Below are 15759 nucleotides of genomic sequence, written 5' to 3'. Positions count from 1 at the left end.
GGGGGTTTCCAGCCAGTCACCTAGAACCCTTGGGAATTCCCCCACCGGGTCACACACCAACCCCGCTTCCTCCTGCAAATTTCCGCCGCGGGGTTTCAGCGCCCCGAACGCCACGCCGGGGTAGAGAGCGCTCCTCCCCGCACGGGTCTCAGCCCTCGCCGCCCGGCCCCTTCCCCGCTGAGCCCCGCTCCGCCTGGCGCGAAGGAGCCCGAAGGCCTTCGGCAAGTTCCGCCTCCAACGCGGGGGCGGGGCCGCTCGAGCCGCTCCGGGCCGCGCTCGGCTGTTTCCGTGCGCAGCCGCTGCGCACTCGGCACTGGGCGGCGCTGGCTGGCTCCCTGGCTGCGGCTCCTCAGTCGGCGGCGGCTGCTGCTGCCTGTGGCCCGGGCGGCTGGGAGAAGCGGAGTGTTGGTGAGTGACGCGGCGGAGGTGTAGTTTGACGCGGTGTGTTACGTGGGGGAGAGAATAAAACTCCAGCGAGATCCGGGCCGCGAACGAAAGCAGTGACGGAGGAGCTTGTACCACCGGTAAGAGGAGCAGGAGGAGGAGGCAGGAGCCGGAGAGAGCCGGGGGGACGGAGGGGGGACGGGGAGGCGCCGGACACCCGCGCTCGGGGCCTTCCCCTCGCAGGAGGGGCCGCGGTAAAGATGGAGCCTCCGCCCGAGCCCCACAACATCGCCGCCGCTCGCAGCGAACAAAGAATAATGGCGGCGGACTGGAGCCAGCGGCGGCCGGGGCGGCAGCGACTCTGCCTGCAGCCAGCGGCGGCGCTCATGGCGGGGGGCGGCGGGCGGGCAGCGGGGTGGGAGCCGGCGGCCGGGGTGTGTGTGCGGGCGGGCGGGCGAGCGAGCGGGCGGGCGGGCGGGCGGCCTCGGCGAGCTGGCGCCCGCGTTCCCGCCGCCGCCGCCGGGCCGGGCGCGGAGCCGGGAGCCGGGAGCCGCCCCGGGGGAGGCCGCCCGCCCGGCCCGGCGCTGCCCCCCGCGCCGCCCGCTCGCTCGCTCGCTCGCCCGCCGGCCGGCCCCCGCCGCCCGCCTCGCCCCCGGCCCGGCCCGGCCCGACTCGGCCCGGCGGGGCAGCCGCGGCCGGGGAGCCCGTGGGGGGTGGAGAAGGAAGAAGAAGGCGACGGTCGAGGGCAGAGGAGGTGAAGGTGCCTGCCGCCTTCCCGGTAGCCTCCGAGCCCGGCGTGCCCGCTTCGCGCGGGCAAGAGCCGCAGCGTCTGATCCGCTCTCCCCTCCACGCTCTTTTGTGCAATAAAGTTCGAACCCCAAGCTTTCTTCTCGTGCTGTATTTTTCTTGGTGCCCTTTTCCGCCCCCCGCTCCCGCAACGTTGGGGAAAGGCTGTCTTCTGCCCTTTTGCCGCTCAATTGAGATGATGAGAGGTCGTGCTTTTTTTAGGGAATTTTTGACTCTTTCCCTTACTGCCCCCTCCCCCCCGCTTCTTTTTTTAAAAGTCAGTAGCCATGGAAATGCATTCTTTTTGGAAGGAACGGGGTGCTAAGAAAAACATTTGTAATAACTTTAAGAAAAAAAAAAGAAACCTGTTGGGATCTTGTAAAAGGGAAGCTGGTGTTTGAAACAGTTTCGGTTTTAACCCTTTTCAGTTAGGTAGTAACCAGTTGAGGTCTAACATTCTGAAACACTTCGTTGAAACGAGCATTCGCAGACGTACTTTTGTTTTGCATCACTTTGAGGGGGGTGCACACATGTCAGCTGGGTGAGTCACCTGGGTCTCTCCTCACCCCCTACCAAGTTTCCCACGGATCTCTTTATAAACTTTAATGAGAAATGGATGTCCTAACAGTGCTAAAAGTAGACATTAACAGTATCCATGATCTGTCTTGCATACAGTGGGGAACCCCATTCTGTAATTTAAGCCACAAAACTTACTTTTCTTCGTCTTTTGAGAAAAGGGACAGCAGTAAAGTCACTGACACAAGGTTAAAACACCACATTTTTAAAGGACGTGCAGTATGACCTACTTAGATTTGTCGCTCCTTACCGAGTTTCACTCTAGCCTTAGCTTGCCCTTAGGTCTGTCTTCTGAAGGTTTAGTGTAAGATCCTTTTCGGTAGCTGCCTATTGACAACTTGTACTTTTAAGCATTTCCTGATTTAAAAGTGAAGCCCCAAACGGTCGTTTTAGATGGTGAGAGAGATGAACAGATAATTTGTTCTAAAAATACTCACCTGTCACTGTGTGATTGAATTGTGATTGATACATGCAAGGCTTCTTCTGGTTTAGGGGTAAATCCTGACCGGCGGGAGCAGCATTCTCTTCTGACTTTCCTGTATCTAAGTCAGTTTTCTTGTAGTTGTGTTGCTAGTCTTTAAAAGACCACATTGGCAATTTGTCATTGCTGAGAAACTTGAGAAGATGCAAATAAAGGGAATTTCCTTTTTTATTTCCAAACACTGAAGAAGTTATTGGTGGTGGTAGATTACTGTTTTTTCCTTAATAAATTTTTCCTGCAAACCAGTTAGATTTTTTTTCTGAGTTTTTTAAAAAGTTTCTAGTGCATTCCTTCTTCAGTCTTATCCAAAAGGTCTTTAAAATTTATAGATTCATAATTTTTGAATATTAGCAAATCCAAGTGAGATTTCTCAAACTTTTATAGTCATTAATATTTGAACATTCACCAGGAACATGGCATGAAATTAAACCTCTGTGCTGTCCTAGGTTCAGTAAAAATTACAGCTGGGTCTACTTAAATTTTTTTTTTTTAGTGGACACTTGCATTTAGAAAGCTAATGAATTCTTTGTGACATAATTTTCCTGAAGAGTGTTCTTTTGGAACTTAAAACTCTATAATGTTACTACTTTTGAACGACTTTTCCTCACATAACAGCCTGAAAAAAAACTTAACCCATTATGTCCCATTGCACTGTGTAAAGAACAACTCTAAATACTTAAATTGAATAACAAATATATCACTAGTGGTAACTTTGAGATAAATGTTAAGTCATTGAAATATTCACAGAAAATGGAAACTTGGGGCTTAAAGCCTGATTCATGAAATGGTACCTTTTTCTTTTTGAAACTAATTAGATGTGATTAGTGGATAATTTGTTTTCTTCAAAAAGAAATGGCTTTATTTTGTCTCATTCTAAGTTATTTGGTTTTGTTTCTGTACAGCATGTTATAATGAAACCAGCTGTTCCATTTCACATCATTTAAGTATTTTCCCCACAGTGCAGAAAATTATTTACATGTAACTTAATGCTTATAGTGTGTCACTAGAATTTATAATTTCATTTATTCCATAAATATCAGATTTGGCTACATAAACTTGTTTTTAGGCAACCTAACCTGTAACATAGTCTTGGAAAATTCTTGATGTGCTGTGTGCCAATGGTGGATTATTTATTTTCTAGTTAGAGCCTAGATCTGAATTTAAGAATGTAGTAGAGAATCTTTGAAAATGCAGGAATTTTTTTTATTACCCATATGTGAACTCAATTTTATAATTTGTGGTAATTCAGATATTTATTTAGCAATTAAGTATGACAGAATGTAGTTGAAAGACATCTAGTTGGAACCATAGGCCTGAGTTTGAATCCAGTGCTAAAGCTGTGATGTGAGCTATGGGAAGTTTCTTAAATCTTCCTCAGCATGGATTTCCTTGTCTTAAAGTTAGAATAATACCACCTACTTCATAGGGTTGTGAGATCAGTGTAAAGTTCCTTAGGGAATCATCTCACTAGTTACTAGTTGGCTGTTTATCTTAAGCTTTTATTTTAGCTTCCCACTTGGGGGACCTTGGGCAAGATTCTTCTCCACACCTCAACTTTCCTTGGTGATAACCATACAATAATAGCCTGGTATTTTACAAGTGCTCAATAAGTGTTACCTAATTTTTTTTTTTTAAGTTTATTATTGTTAGCACTATGTTAGTAGACTTAAGCAGATCCAAAGATGTTAGTGTCTTACCTCTATCCCCAAGAAAGTGTTGGGAGCATAATGAGTAGTAAGAATATGCATCAGAAGAAAGCATTTAAAAGAAAGACATCACCGTTTGTGAAGCAAAATCTAGCAAATTATATTTTCAATTTTGTTTTTGAATGAGTAATTCATTCAGAAGTTTCAGAACATATACGGTGTAACAAAATATCCTGTTCTCATCACCCAGTTTTATTTTTTATTTTATTTTATTTTATTTTTAAGATTGATTTGAAAGGCAGTTACAGAAAGGCAGAAGCAGAGAGAGAGGTTGGTCTTTGATCCACTGGTTCATTCTCCAAATGGCTGCAACGGCCAGGAACCAGGAGCCTCAGAGGGGCCCAAGGGCTTGGGCCATCTTACACTGCTTTCCCAGGCCACAGCACAGAGCTGAATCATAAGAGGAACAGCTGGGAGTTGAACCAGCAACCATATAGGCTGCCTGCAATGCAGGCGGCAGCTTTACCTGCTGTGCCACAGTGCCAGCCCCATCACCCAGGTGTTAACCTTTTTTATTTGTGTTTCCTGATATTTAATCCATGTCCTCCTCCCCTTTATACAAATGATACATACTATAATATCCTATGTTTTCCTCCCTCCCCCTTCACTTACTGTGGTTTAGCAATTAGATGGTATCCCCATCAAGAGTTTCTTCATTATGTATAGATATAGATGTACTTGTATCTCTTAACCAGTGAGTGAACTGATTTCATTTTTAGCTCTTATATGACCTTTTAAACTAAGGAAATTCGCCATTATACCTTACTTCTTTAAATGGAAAACATTTCATTTGAATGAAAAACTGTTTTTGATAGGAAGTTGTCATTTGAACTGCCTTATTCTTTATTGCCATTTTTTGAAAGTTTTAGTGAAATAAATGATAAAGATATGTTAGGGATTTTTGGAAAATTGATGAATTTCAAAGTTATTTATAGCAAAATAAACATGTTTTTATTCCATTCTCAATGAACTTTTTGAAGTGTCTTCCTATATGAGGCAGACAAGTCAGCTGTGTTGAGTTAACTTAATGGTCTGTTAAAATTCTTACAGTCTGGAACAGATTGCCACAATCAATTATTTTGGCAAAAAAATTGAGAGAATTTCGTATAGTCGAGTTTATGTTTTTTAAAACAGATAGCTCATGCGACATCATTACCCAGCATGGCTGTTATAAAAATACACATCTTCCTTGAATTTATTTATTGGTTGTATACTCATTAACTTACCTTAGTGGTTTTCCAAAATTTCTTAGTGTAATTATTAGTGGGTTTTGTATTCTGTACCTACATTTGAAACATAACTTCCCCTATGTGACTGAGTGCTAAGATTATAAACCTTACAGCTTAGATTTTGTTTCTTTTTTAACTCTGAAAGTCCTTGACCAACCATTTGGACCAAGTACTACACATTTCAGCTAACACACACAAGTTTCAGTGCCTCTCTGTTTTTCTTTCATGGCTCTTCAAAGCAGCATTAGGCAATAGTGTATTTTAAATGCATGTGCTGTTAGTATATTTATCTTTAAAATACATGTGCTTTAAGTTTTTATCATTGATTAAACTCAAAAAATAACTAATGCAGCAGCTGGGACACAAATAAAACTATCATTAAATAGTGTCATTCTTTGTATGCTCAGGTTATAGTAAAGGTGTTGTGATCATAGATACTAAAGTTTTTTTTTTTTTTTTTAAGATTTATTTTATTTATTTGAAAGTTACAGAGAGAGGTAGAGATAGAGAGAGGTCTTCCATCCGATGGTTCACTACCCAGATGGCCACAATGGACAGAGCTGCGCCGACCCAGAGCCAGGAGCTTCCTCTGGGTCCCCAACGCGGCTGCAGGGGCCCAAGTCCTTGGGCCATCCTCCACTGCCCTCCCAGACCATAGCAGAGAGCTGGATCGGAAGAGGAGCAGCCAGGACTTGAACCAGCACCCATATGGGATGCCAGTGCTTCAAGCCAGGGCTTTAACCCGCTGCGCCACAGCGTTGGTCCTACCTAAAGTTTTTAATTTGAGAACACTTTACGGTTATCTTGAAGTTTTACTAGTATTTAATGTAAAATATTAATATGTGCTGTTTTTACTGCTAAGTGATTAAAATGTTTACAGAGCACTTATCTTTACAGCTTTGGGGGTGAGGATAGTATAGATAATTGAAATCTATAAAGGCAGAAACTTTTCCTTCTGGGACATATTTTTAGGCTACCAGAGAGCTCAGTGACTTCTCACAGTGTCATGAAATAGTAGATTGTCTCCTGGGGTATGGGCAGACATGATTAGATTAGAGCAAGAGCTGACCGTGTAAAGATGGCTTTTAGTTTTCTGCCATTTTAATGTACCCATAAGCACTTCACAAGTTCATGGAAAAGTATACATAATTTCAAAAGTTTTTGACACTAAAATAAACTTCTAATTCCATTTTTCACCAACTTTTATGAAATACTCTCCAGTTATTATATGAGACCAACTCTGGTTAGTGCTGATGCTGTAAAGAGAGTCTGGTTTTAAATTTTTTCCACACTTATCAGTGTGTAGGTTTTTTGAGGTGAAACTTGGATAAGAGTAAACCATTAGTTTTTCTTTCCATAATTCACATCTCTCCCTGTAAAACACCCATACACTTGTCTCAACTCTTTTTGACCTCCTAAGTTTTGTTTTGCATTTTTCTCCTCTGTTATCTCTGCCAAACAAGACCCTGTGAAGATATGTTTCACATTTTTCCCAGATTGTTGCTCATCTATGTGTTTAATCAATTCTTGAAGCTAGTAAATCTCAGCTTAAACAAGTCCTCCATAAATTTTTGACTGCCTAAGTTGCTTTTCCTCGTGGTTGAGGTAAGGTTATAAAGGGGTTTATCATAAATGAACCCACTGTGTGGACAAAGATATTGAGCACCTGTCAGTTTTCTTCCTCATACTGAATTAATCTAGGATCTCTAGATAACCAAAAAAGGGACAAGACTTGGAGAAGAGGTCTGAGGATTGATGGTGAGTTTTTTTTTTGAAAGGACAGAAGAAAGGACCACTTTCAGTTGGAGAAGTGACAAGATAGCCAAGAGAGGACCTTGGTGTAAGGGTGGAGGTGAAATATACCAGTAGTGATAGAAAGTGTCTTTACCAAAGGTGAATGAATTTTGTCTGAAAGTAAGATTTATTTTAAATATTTATTTATTTATTTGAAGTGCAGAGTTAGAGACAAAGAGAAATATCTTCCATCTGCTGATTCACTCCCCAAATGGCTACAACAGCAAGGGCTGGGCCAGGCCAAACCAGGAGCTTCATCGTAGCTTCCCAGGTGCCTGGCAGGTAGCTGCCTTCCCAGGTACATTAGCCAGGAGCTGGATCAGAAGTACAGCAGCTGGGAGTCGAACCAGTGTTCATATGGGTTACCAGCATTGCCTGTGGTATCTTGACCCTGGAAACAGATTTTCTTTTCCATCAAAAAAGTGTCCCTAATGAGCTGGTTATATGAGTTTTTCATAATTATATGACAGTATAGATATAACTAAAAATGTAATGTAGACAAGTTTGAATAAACATTATTGTTGAGGGTTATTATTCCTGTTTGTAAAGTGGTTAACAATAGTAGACTCAGAAATATCTTATTTTCATCACTGAAGTGAAAATCAATGCTTATTCTGAAGTATTTATACTTTTTTTTTTTTAAATTTGACAGAGTTAGACAGTGAGAGAGAGAGAGAGAGAGAGAGAGAAAGGTCTTCCTTCTGTTGGTTCACCCCCCAAATGGCCGTTATGGCCAGAGCTATGCCGATCCGAAGCCAGGAGCCAGGTGCTTCCTCCTGGTCTCCCATGCGGGTGCAGGGCCCAAGCACTTGGGCCATCCTCCACTGCCCTCCCGGGCCACTGCAGAGAACTGAATGGGAAGAGGAGCAACCTTGACTAGAACCCGGCACCCATGTGGGATGCCAGCGCCACAGGCAGAGGATTAACTGAGCCACAGCACCAGCTTCGGTATTTGTACTCTTAAAGGGGTGTCATTTTCTTGTGTTACTTTATTGTTGCTGTGACCAACTTTTTATTTTTCTTTCAATTTATGTGTAAGACAGCTCCCATTCCCAAATGCCCACAACAGCCAACACTGGGCCTAGTTTTTCCTGTAAGCGGCAGGAACTCAATTGAGCTATTACTGTTAAATCCCAGGGTTTAATGATGGAAAACTGGAGTCAGGAAATGGAGCCAGAAACTGAACCTAGGACTCTGATGCAGGGCCACAAGCATCTTAACCACTAAGCACCCACTCCATGCTGTGACCAATAACATTAATGCGTTGGTTTTATATACTGCCATTGACTCATTTATTCAGTGCAAATTCATTGACTCAACTTTATTGTTGAAGAAATAATCACAAGAAAGTGTATTCAGGGCCGGCGCCGTGGCTCAATAGGCTAATCCTCCGCCTTGCGACACTGGCACACCGGGTTCTAGTCCCGGTCGGGGCGCCGGATTCTGTCCCGGTTGCCCCTCTTCCAGGCCAGCTCTCTGCTATGGCCCAGGAGTACAGTGGAGGATGGCCCAAGTGCTTGGGCCCTGCACCCGCATGGGAGACCAGGAGAAGCACCTGGTTCCTGCCTTCGGATCAGCGCAATGCGGCGGCCATTGGAGGGTGAACCAACGGCATAAGGAAGACCTTTCTCTCTGTCTCTCTCACTGTCCATTCTGCCTGTCAAAAAGAAAAAAAAAAAAAAGTGTATTCAGTCCAACATTTAGAAAAGTAATAACCTAGGGGCTGGCGCTGTGGCACAGCAGCTTAAAACCCTGGCCTGAAGTGCCGGCATCCCATGTGGGTGCTGGTTCGAGACCCGGCTGCTCCACTTCTGATCCAGCTCTCTGCTATGGCCTGGGAAAGCAGTAGAAGATGGCTCAAGTCCTTGGGCCCCTGCACCCACATGGGGGACCTGGAGGAAGCTCCTGGCTTCGGATTGGCACGGCTCCAGCCGTTGCGGCCATCTGGGGAGTGAACCATCAGTTGGAAGACTTCCCCTCTCTCTCTCTGCCTCTCCTCTCTCTGTAACTCTTTCAAACAAATAAATAAATCTTAAAAAAAAAAATAATAACCTAGATGTTAAGTGAAGATTGTTCTAGTTGCTGTGAACAATAAAGCCTGCATATATCTTTCCTACCCTCAAGGAGATTAAGGTATAGTGCGGAGGATGAAATAAGAAAGAATCATTTATATATGGCAGAATGTTAATTTTCACTGTTGTCTTGAAGGGCTACAGATTTCAGAAGAGAAGAGGCTTCAGAGAAGTTTTGTGAGAAAAGTAGAATTTAAATTGAATACCTGAAGAACTTGGTTAGGTAGAGATATGGAGCATATTCTAGGTGGTAGAATAGGCAACAAAAACAAAGACTTTGAAGTAGAATGAACTTGGCCAGCACCGTAGTTCACTAGGCTAATCCTCTGCCTAGCGGCGCCGGCACACTGGGTTCTAGTCCAGGTCGGGGTGCCGGATTCTGTCCCGATTGCCCCTCTTCCAGGCCAGCTTTCTACTGTGGCCTGGGAGTGCAGTGGAGGATGGCCCAAGTGCTTGGGTCCTGCACCCGCATGGGCGACCAGGAGAAGCACCTGGCTCCTGCCTTCGGATCAGCGCGGTGCGCCTGCTGCAGCGCACCGGCTGCGGCGGCCATTGGAGGGTGAACCAACGGCAAAGGAAGACCTTTCTGTCTCTCTCTCACTGTCTATTCTGCCTGTCAAAAAAAAAAAAGAATGAACTTGATAATACTCCCAAATTGTTTAAGAAAATGTTAGTGTAGGCCTATGTTATTAGGAACCGTGAATGAGGTAGAGAGCTCTAAATTTCAGTTGAGAGGAGAAAAGATACAAACCAAAGGAATGATATGATGAATTGAGCTAAAATGTATATTTCCTGACTCCCTGTCTTCTTCCAGGGTATGCATGTGTGTATGTTTTATGAATTTATATTGTGGTTAAAAATTGTATATCTTAGATCCTTTTTAAAAACAGATACACACACATGATACAATTCACTGATTTTTGTGTATAATTTGGAGGTTTTAGTATGTTCACTAGTTGTATATCTATCTCCTTAGTCTTAGGACATTTTCATTATCCCAAAAGAAACTTCACATCTCAATTATCACCTTTTAATCTCTCCATATCCCAGCCCAAAGCAACCACTAATCTACTTTGTCTCAGTAGATTTGTGTGTCTAGATACTGTATATAAATGGAACTGTATAACCAATATATTGTCCACTGTGATAAACTGCTTTCAATTAGCAAAATGTTTTCAAAGTTCATGTTACAATACATATTCATTTTTTAATGTCAAGTAATAGTCCACTTTATGAATATTCTCCATTTATGAGTTTATGAACATTTGAACTTTTTTTTTTTAGCTGTATGGATAATGTTACCATGAACATCGATCCATGTGAACTTGGGTTTGTTTCTCTTGTTTATATACCTAGGAGTGGAATTGCTGAGTTAAATGGGAACTGTTTAATCATTTCGTGAACTGCCAGGTTATTTTTCAAAGCTACTGCATTTTTTTACATCACCACCCATTATTTGAGGTTTCTAATTTCTCTACATCATCACTAATAGTCATTATTACCTACCCTTTTTTATTGTGGTCATTCTAGTGGCTATAAGCAAGTTTCATTGTACTTTTGATTGCATTTTAACTAATGATATCAAGCATTTTTTTCCACATGCTTGTTTACCATGTTTAGATCTTTGGGGAATTGTTCATTTAAAAAAAAAAAATAATGGATTTATTCGTTTGAGAGGTAGAGTTACAGACAGAGGGAGAGACAAAGAGAAAGGTCTTCCGTCCACTGGTTCACTCCCCAGATGGCTGCAGGCTGGGCCAGTCTGATACCAGGAGCTTCTTCAGGTCTCCTTCAAGGGTGCAGGACCCAAGCACTTGGGCTATTTTTCACTGCTTTCCCAGGCCATCAGCAGAGAGCTGGATGGAAGAGGAGCAGCCAGGACACGAACCAGTGCCCATATGAGTTGCTGGCGCCTCAGGCAGAGGATTAGCCTACTGTGCTACAGCATTGTGCCTGTTTGTTCATTCTTAAATTGGGGAGTTATCCTAGATAACCAGTCCCTTATCAGGTATATGATTTACAGAAATTTTCTCACATTTTATAGTTATCTTTTCATATTTTTCATGGTGTCCTTAAGCACAAAAGATTTTAATTTTGATTGTTTCTAGTTCATCTCTTTGTTTTGTTTTAGTGCCAATGCTTTTGATGTCATATTTTGTACATCATGACTTGTTTAATTATTATATAAACACTTGTAAATATTTCTGTGAAAGCCCTGCTAAACAGAATGAAGAATTACTGAAGCCTCCAATGAGTGGGGTTACAGTCTCCTTTCTGCTCTTCCTTTATTCTTTGTCCACATTCCTCAGTTTGGAGTGACAACTGGAAAGCAAAGATCAAAATCAAGAAATGACAACTTTGAGTGAAACATGTTAATTGGTAGAACGTTGTGAAAAGTATTGATTATGAGAATTTATTATGTCTGTGTGGGTGTAGTCTGTTACTCATAAACTCAGTTATATTTTGGAAATTCAGTTACAGAATTTTACCCATGAAGGGAGTAGTAATTCCTTCATATTTTACAAATGACTAAACTGAGCCCTGGAGAATTTAAGTGGTAAACTTGCTTTGTGGAGCCACACAGGAAGGCATAGTCTTCACCATTTCCATAGTGTTATCTCTTTGTAAGTAAAGTTTGCAAGGTTCTTGCTTTATTAATAGCTACTATAATGTTTGTTCTTAAGCCGTATTTTGTCTTATAAATAGTTCACGTGAAGGAAATATTCTTGCCAGTGTCACAAAAAAAAAAAAAAAATACTGATGTCATTATAATATTAATCAGCTCTGCACCAGTGGAAATAGAAATCTGCCTGAAAGGTTGGACTTGACGTTGATTCTTTAGGTAAAGATGCCTGAACTTGAAGCAAGTCTTTTATCAAAACTGTACTTAAAGAAAAATACTGTATAATACTGTAATGGTGGATACATGTCATTGTTCATCTGTGTAACTCCATAAACTATATAACACCAAGAGTAAACCCTCACACAAAAATAAATAAACAAGCAAATTCTACATAAAGTCTGTGCTGTTGTCTGCATGTCATTTACCAGCTTTGTAGATTAACCATAGCCAGTTTTTAAATAGCCTGTTATATCCTTGGTACCTTGGGTTTTGAGTTTGTTTGGCCTAACTAGTAAGCAAAATGTAATTAAAATGATTAACATGTTGCTTGTTAGTCCATGCAGTTCCAGTGCCAAATATATAAAGTATTCTTCACTTTTTATCATATTGAATGCTATGTGGTATTGGTCTGAATCAGATTTCATAAGATCTCATAAGATTTCATAAGCAAATTTCATAAGATCTCTACTTCTGCATCTGTGAAGTCAGAGCTAAAACCAGAATTCCTGTGTTATGACTCTTAATATGACATGTGTTGTCTCACTTCAGGAAAACTGGATTTTCACTATTCACTAGTCTAATTCATAAATAATTTACCAAGAACAGCATTTAAAAATTTAGTTCAGAACAGAACTATCAAAATAACATGTTGCTTCACAAACTTGTTTTTAAAAAAGCACTTGAGCATTCATTTCCCATTTGAATGCAGTGGTTTTCACATAGTCACCTAGGTTTGGTTAAGTAGGTGGACTAGTAGGCTACAAATATTTAACTTCTGGGGTAACTTTTGGGTCCTTACATATCAGCATTGAGCTATTGAAGCAGAATATGAAATTTGAAGACAGCGCCAATCTTTAGTTAACGTAAAATTGCTTTTATAAAAGTAACTGTAGGAGGTATATAATCATTTTTCCTTAACACTCCTAAAATTCATTTAGGAGCAGTTCGTATGTTGATATATCTATAGAATCATTTTCAGAACCTCAAAAGTGTAAAAAGCTGTGAACATAGTATGCGGTGGGTGTTTGGCAAGAAACGGGAACAAGAAGAGACGGGATAAAAATGTTACCTAAAATAATGCATAGTCATGGTTGATACTTTGCTAAGCAACACTGTTTGTCTCTTGGTGACCAAGTATATGAAGGCATAATGAGTAGTCTTAACCTGAAGAGAAAAAAGGAACTAAATTTTGCCAATACCTTAAAAATAAAAACTATAATTTGGGAAAGTACTAAAATTTTTTTATTGAAAGGTATTGGAAACTTATTAAGTACTGAAGTTTCCTTTTTGCTGTGTGTCATCCTCTTTTCTTTGGTGGTGGGGGTAGCTGATAAGTTATATGGTATTTGCTGTTAATAAAGAACTTAAAAATTTATAAACAAAAATGTCAACCTTTTAATATAAATCATTTAAATTTCACCAAATTCAGCTAGACTAGAAGCATATACATATATATAACTAGACTAGAAGTTGAAATATGAATTTGTTGTATATACATATAATTAGACTAGAAGCTGAAACGTTGATTCATTCTCCATTTAAGGGGAAAGATGTTGGTAGAAGCCCAGAGAAAACTTTCTGAAAACTAAATCACAATTTGCTTAGCTTGATAAGGATACCAATTTTAGTTTATCAGAGTTACACAGACAGAGAAGAGAGAGAGAGGTTTCCCCAATTGGCCGCAACGGCCGGAGCTGCGCTGATCTGAATCCAGGAGCCAGGAGCTTCTTTCTGGTTTCCCATGCGGGTGCAGGGGCCCAAGGACTTGGGCCATCTTCTGCTGCTTTCCCAGGCCACAGTAGAGAGCTGGATCAGAAGTGGAGCAGCTGGGACTAGAACTGGCGCCCATATGGGATGCTGGTGCTTCAGGCCAGGGCATTAACCCGCTGCGCCACAGCATTGGCCCCCAGATTGCCTATTCTAAGTCATTACCTTAAAATGTTGATAACATCATTTTGTTAATAGTGCAGTCAGTCTAAAGTTTATACAGATAAGGTTGGTCTGTTGAGTGTATACATATTTACACATATAACATTTGAATATGCTTTTTTCTTGTCTGATTTCAATGAAGATGTGCTCTGTTTATCACACCTTAGACTGTTACTAGCATCAGAAACCTGGAATATAGCTAAATTTCCAATATTAATTGTATAAATCTTTATTCTGCTAGATTGGACATACGACAAAGAAAAAAGACGAGTTTCAAAATTAACAACTAGAATTGCACAAGGAAAAAGAAAAGCAACATGGTTGTTGATTCCTGGAAACTTGAAATCTGTTGAGTCTTGCCACTTAGTATATCATAACACTTTAGAAAATTAAGATATGTTGAAAATGTAGGAGTGTGTTAGTAAGGCTTTCTGATAGTTACCCTAAAAACTAAAATATAGGTACAAAATAACTACACAGAAACCATTACACATCACATATACGTGTTTCTTTGTATACTTCAGAATATTTTTAGTAATATATTTGACAACAAAAATAGTCATTTAGTTTTAAAATCATGTGCCAGAATACACCTTTTGCTATGGTTCCTTTGGAGACCTTGGAGTTGTGCTATGTGATATCCATAAATCCCAGGAATTTTGGATTGGTGAGAGTTCAGGAGTAGTTACCTACTTGATAGCATGTAAGGGAAAAGTTTTGGTTTTTTTTTTCCACTTCTAATTGAGGTCTTTTCTATTTTACATCTTTTATAAAACCATAGAATGTGTTCCATTAGGAATGTATACTTTCTTTTCATCCACAATTCAGAATTCTCTGAGTATTTCTCATCCTAAATGGTATTAAATTTGTCACAAATTGGGAGGCTGTTAATTTAACTTGGGGGGAAGATGGATTCGTTTTTCATAGAATTGAATGACAGTGTTAAGAGTTGTAAGGACTAGAATACTTCTTAAAGGTCAAAATATTTTACTATAAAAAACAAGGGAAAGGTACACAGCATTCTTCTAGTGATTATAAACAGAAGTGGTTATATGAGCTTGCTTTCTTTGATGAGCTTTTAGTTTGCAGTTTAGTAAAGATTTGTGTTAACTTGCTGTTGGCAGATAGATAAGAAAATAGTGCTGGTAGAATTTATTCCTGATGCAGTGTAGTTCTGGATAGGTGCTGAGTGGGTGAATTTTAAATGTTACTTTATCAATAAGGATTTGGTGACCTTTATAATACTTTCCCAGCTTTACTTTTCTACACAAGACTTCTCACCATCTGACTTGTGATGCATTTTACTTCATTTTCTCTCCCCTCTCTCCATATTCTAGAATATAAGCTAGGAAGGGCAAAGCTTTATCCTCAGGAGCTTAAACTGTGTATGTCATAAAATAAGCACTTGGATGTGATACTCTACAACATATAGAAGTGTATGATAAAATTTAAGACTACATTGTTAGTTTTAGAAAAGTGAATTGTTATGTATTCCTTCAGGGTTTATTGCTGTAGAGAGGCGAGGTAAAATCCATTGCATAAGAATACCAAACCTAATAATTTACTTTTTAAAATAATATGTATTTTATTTATTTGAAAGGCAGAATGACAGCAAGGGAGAGAAAGAGGTCTTGCATCTGCTGGTTCACTCCCCAAGTGTCTGCAACCACCAGGGCTTGGAAAGGACAAAGCCGAGCCAGGAACTCCATCCTGGTCTCATGCTGGGGTGCAGGGCCATCTTCAGCTGCTTTTTCATATGTGTCAACAGGGAGCTAGATTGAAAGTGGGACAGCTGAGACTCAAACCAATGCTCTGATCTTAATCTGTGCCACAGCGGCCACCCAGTAACTGTAAGAGACATCATTCTCCTGTTTTCATTTTGCCAGTTAGTTGTCAGTTACTTTAGAGTGTTCATTTGGTATTATCATTGTCTTTTTTTCTTTGCTTGCGTTAGAAAGAT

The 15759-nt window shown here is 40.8% G+C and overlaps 1 protein-coding gene across 26 annotated transcripts in view; it reads left to right on the top strand.

The window, feature by feature from the left end:
- The first annotated feature begins 337 nt into the window (after nucleotides 1–337).
- Nucleotides 338–15759, top strand: part of CREB1 (cAMP responsive element binding protein 1) — a 76569-nt gene continuing 61147 nt past the window's right edge. For 19 of the 26 annotated variants that reach the window (XR_011387142.2, XR_011387138.2, XR_011387136.2 and 16 more), the window contains exon 1: nucleotides 338–524. The gene's annotated coding sequence lies outside the window, so the exon portion shown is untranslated. The remainder of the gene's footprint in view (nucleotides 525–15759) is intronic. The other 7 variants (XR_016231924.1, XM_089329971.1, XM_089329970.1 and 4 more) reach the window with 1 other exon arrangement.

Source organism: Oryctolagus cuniculus, chromosome 3, assembly GCF_051225735.1.
Source record: "Oryctolagus cuniculus isolate XC-2025 breed Fujian yellow rabbit chromosome 3, ASM5122573v1, whole genome shotgun sequence".
Classification (NCBI taxonomy): domain Eukaryota; kingdom Metazoa; phylum Chordata; class Mammalia; order Lagomorpha; family Leporidae; genus Oryctolagus; species Oryctolagus cuniculus.
This window is presented reverse-complemented; position numbering and strand designations above follow the sequence as displayed.